Source organism: Pleurodeles waltl, chromosome 6 (assembly GCF_031143425.1).
Source record: "Pleurodeles waltl isolate 20211129_DDA chromosome 6, aPleWal1.hap1.20221129, whole genome shotgun sequence".
In the NCBI taxonomy this organism is placed as follows: domain Eukaryota; kingdom Metazoa; phylum Chordata; class Amphibia; order Caudata; family Salamandridae; genus Pleurodeles; species Pleurodeles waltl.
In genome coordinates, this window is record NC_090445.1 from 118,731,776 (window position 1) to 118,736,439 (window position 4,664).

The following is a 4,664-nucleotide window of genomic DNA, read 5'->3' on the forward strand; positions in this document are numbered from 1 at the left end:
TGCCTTTTCTACAGGAGGATGAGGCTGCAGATGGCCGTGTGGCAGCAGTGGACCCTATGGACAGTGAAGATGAGGAGGCAGAGGATGAGGACAACAGAAGTGCAATAATTTGTTAATACTTCCAATGACACATAGGTAAGAAAGTGTAACTTCACATTTAATTGACATTTTTGTGTTTGACATTATCACTGGCAGGCTGTTTTTCCCTTCTATGGCCACTTCCTCTTCTATGGCCACTCACTGTAGCCTTTGGAATCTCTATTTGCAGATATTTGTGGCCCATATTCGCTCCTGGTGTGTAGACTGCAGCAACTACAGGTCATTCCTATGTTTACATTTCTGTACAGTTGATTTTCAATGTTTAAACCTTGTTGAACTAATACATACTTAAATCATTTTACATACTCCATACTTGTATTTTTTCAAAGGGTGTTTGTTAAAGTGCTAAGAGGTAGAAGGGGATGTGCAATGGGCTGAGATGATGATGGAGTAAAGTCCAGTGTATAGTTCCAGTCTATTTGAATCACAGGTGCATTGTCCAAGGGGCACAGGAAGGGGAGCAATGGCAGTTCAAGGTGGACAGGGTGACAGAGTGGGACACAAGGGTGACAATCAGGAGTCTTATTTCCTGGCGGGGGTTTTGGCAATAGTCTCTGGCCTGGATCGCAGGGGACGTTTGCGGGGTGGTTCTCCTTCTGCAGGGGGAGGGGTTCCGGTGGCCTGTTGGTCCTGTGGCGGGGCCTCCTGTCCACTAGCGGCAGCGGAGGTGGAGGGCTGTTCATCAGTTTGGCTAGTGGCAGAGGACCGGTGGGGTGCCACAGCCTCACTCATCGTGTTGGTCAGGTCTGGCAGCACGCCTGCAATGGAGACCAGGGTGGTGTTAATGTTCTTCAAGTCCTCCCGGATCCCCAGGTACTGTCCCTCCTGCAGCCGCATGTTATCCTACAGCTTATCCAGTATCTGGCCCATCGTCTCCTGGGAATGGTGGTATGCTCCCAGGATCACAGTAAGTGCCTCCTGGAGAGTCAGTTCCCTGGGCCTGTCCTCCCCCTGTTGCACAGCAGTCCTCCCAGCTTCCCTGTTGTCCTGTGCCTCTGTCCCCTGAACCGTGTGCCCACCGCCACTGACCCCAGGTCCCTGATCATCCTGTGTTTGTGGGGTGGCCTGGGGTACCTGTAGTGGTGGACACACTGCTGATTGACGTGTCCTGGGGACAGAGGTATGGGCCCACTGGGTGGGTGCTGTGGTGGTGTTTCCTGAGGGGGGAGGCTCTGTGGTGGTGTGAGAGTGTGCCTGGGTAACCGACTGTCGGGAGATCCCTGATGGGCCAGGTTGGTCATCCATATCCAGGCGAGCAGAGCTGCTGTCATCACTGTGGACCTCTTCTGGGGGAGGAGTGGATGTTGCTGGCACCTCTTCTCCAGTGACATTGGCTGGGGGACCTGTGGGGATTTAAATGCAGTGTTATTGTTTCTGCGTGTGACATCATTTGCATGGGTGTGTTGCCCTCTATGGTTGTTGTTGCCCTGGCAGAGTTGCCTTTGTGTGAGTTGCTATTTGGTGGGCTAGGTGATTCTCTCCAGTGTGCATAGAGTGGTGATAGATGTCCATGCAGGTCTGTGAGGGGTGTCCATGCATTGGTGTTACATGCAGGGCTTGGTATTAGGATGAGTGCGTTGTGATGGTGTGGTATGTGGGAGGTGGTGGGGTGATGGGAGTGAGGGTAAGGGTAGGGGTATGTGATGGTATGCAGGTAGGGGGGGTGATAGTAATAGAGATTTGACTTACCAGAGTCCAGTCCTCCTCCTACTCTAGCCAGGCCCTCAGGATGCATGATTGCCAAGACTTGCTCCTCCCATGTTATTAGTTGTGGAGGTCCACCGCCAGTCCTCTGTACAGCTAGTTGGTGTCTTGATGCTGTGGAATGTACCTTCCCCCGTAGGTCATTCCACCTCTTCCTGATGTCGTCCCTTGTTCTTGGGTGCTGTCCCACGGTGTTGACCCTGTCCACGATTCTCCGCCATAGCTCCATCTTCTTAGCAATGAATGTCTGCTGCACCTGTGCTCCAAAAAGCTGTGGCTCTACCCGGATGATTTCCTTCACCATGACCCTCAGCTCCTCCTCAGAGAATCTGGGGTGTCGTTGTGGTGCCATGGGTGTAGTGGTGAGGGTGTGTGGGGTGATGTGTTGGGGTATGTGATTTAAAGTGCGTGGATGGTGTATAGGTGATGATGTTATGTGGCTCTGGTTGTGTGGGTGCTCTTGCTGTCTCTCTCTGGTATCAATTATTTCTAGTCGTAAAGGGTTGTGGGTAATGTGGGTGTGTGTTTTATAGTGGTGTGGTTGTGTGGGTGTGGTGTGTGTATGAGTGTCAGGTGTGTGTAGTTTGAATTGTCCAATGTGGTGTAGTTTTGTTTGAGGTATGTACCGCCAATGGTTTACCACCATTGAATGTCTGCCGCGGTGATTCGTGGGTCATAATGCTGTGGGCGTAGTTCTGTTGGCGTAACGGTGTGGGTTTGGATACCGCCAGTTTATCACTGACCTTTGGGCTGGCGGACTTGTGTGTGTGGCTGTATAGTGATAGATTGGTATGTGTGTGTCATAATATGCTTAGCGGATATCCGCCGCCACGGCGTTATGTTGGCGGCAGTCGGCATGGCGGTAAGCGGGATTTACCACCAGTGTTATAATGAGGGCCATAGTGTGTGCCCGGCCAGGGGAGGGGATCTGGGAATGATGTTACATAAGTAGTTGAAATGTTGGAGGAGATATAAGACACACCAGATTATGGCCATACTGACATACCAGGAAGTACACAATGGGCACACAAGGGGGCTTGCAAGTGGAGCCTCAGAGACATACTTGGACCCATTTACAATAGATGGAACCATTATGCTTTCCAGAGGTATATGGCCCTGGCGAGGAAATCAGAAACTTAAACAGACATAAATGATGAGGGAAACCATGCGAGTCTCAACTCCCACCTATAACGGCCTGACATGGAACATAATGGGTATGGCTATGCCCAGAAAGAGACACAAATTGTACACACCTTATGAGCTGCTACATACTCATAGGTTGTCTACAGGAAACACATCTGGTGCAGCCAGAACTACAGAAGTTGCAGGAAGGGAAGAGAAGGCAGGTTTATGGTACACCCTTCTCAGCATTTGCGAGAGGGGTACTGATTTGAATCTCCCCAGGGGTACGAGTCATAGTGGAAACCCATAAAAAAAGATCCAGAGCGTAGATATGAGGTTATAGAGGGCCATCTGGACAGCCATCCACTAAGACTAATAGCAATATACGCACCAAACGTGATCCACTTTGAATTCTGAATTCCTAGACCAGCTGACCCCGGTCCTCATGAGTAACGCACCCTGAGGCTCCATACATTTTGGGGGGGAGAGTATTTTAACTGTGTCCCAGATGTAAACATTGACAGATTCACCTTCCCTCTAGCAGGAGCCGCAACTGTAGATAAACATATTTCCAACACTGGACAGACAGCAAGGGAGTATATGATGTGTGGCAGTTGCTCCACCCAGCTCATAGAGAATATTCATTCTACTCCCCGGTGCACGACATACACACACAGCTGGACTTATTTCTCTATAGTGACCTGCTGTGCCCTAGGCTGGTGGGAGTGCAATATCTTGCGTGCACTATCACGGATCACTGCCCACTGAATTTGGTGCTACAGTGGGGTACCGACCAGGCAAGAATACCGACTTGGTGGTTACTAACAGAGGTGTTGCAGGACACACCATTCTGCAACACCATAGCGAGACATATCACACAATACTTGAGTCCGATGCGTCTCGACCTCAACCAAGGCAATAGAATGGGAGGCCCTCAAAGTGCTCATGTATGGCCCCTGCATCAATACCACATGAGGTGCTAAACAAACCTCACACAGAGAACTTTTAGACAATGAACAAGACATGCACCAAATTGAAACCGTCACACCAATACAGACTGACGGTGTGAGACATTTCCAGGAACTTAGACATCTACATGCTGAATTGGATGTACTCTTGGGGAAACTAGACTATAGGGAACACTTGCAAGCACAGGGAAGGCATGATTGCTACATGAGACACAACACGTCCCCTGATATGGTCCATTAGGGCCGCTGATGGCGCAGTACATAGCATTAATACTGCCTTTGCTGATTACTTCTGCACTTTATATGAGAGGAACAGGAGTTCAACCACCGACAAACTACAGAACTTCCTACAGGGGATTCCTCTCCCCCAAATAAACCATCTGAAATGGGCCAAAATAGATGACCCACTACAAGTGGAAGCGATGTGTATGGCTATAGTTCAAGTAGCGCAGAATAAGACCCCAAGTACAGATGGTTTCCATATCAAATATTATGCAGCGTAAAGCACACAGCTCACTCTGAAACTGCTCAAAATTTATGAAGAGGCGAAAGAGATGGGCATGTTCTGGCAATCTCTCAGGGAAGCCATCACTGTGGTGCTTCCCAAACCAGAGTGATCCTTTGGACATGCCATCAGACAGACCACTATCACTTCTTAATCTAGAGTATAAGATGCTAGGGAAACTAAAGGCTAACAGACTCTTACCAATAATCGGTATGTTGGTCCACATGGACCAAAAAGTTTTTATACCATAACGGAACACCTTCCTG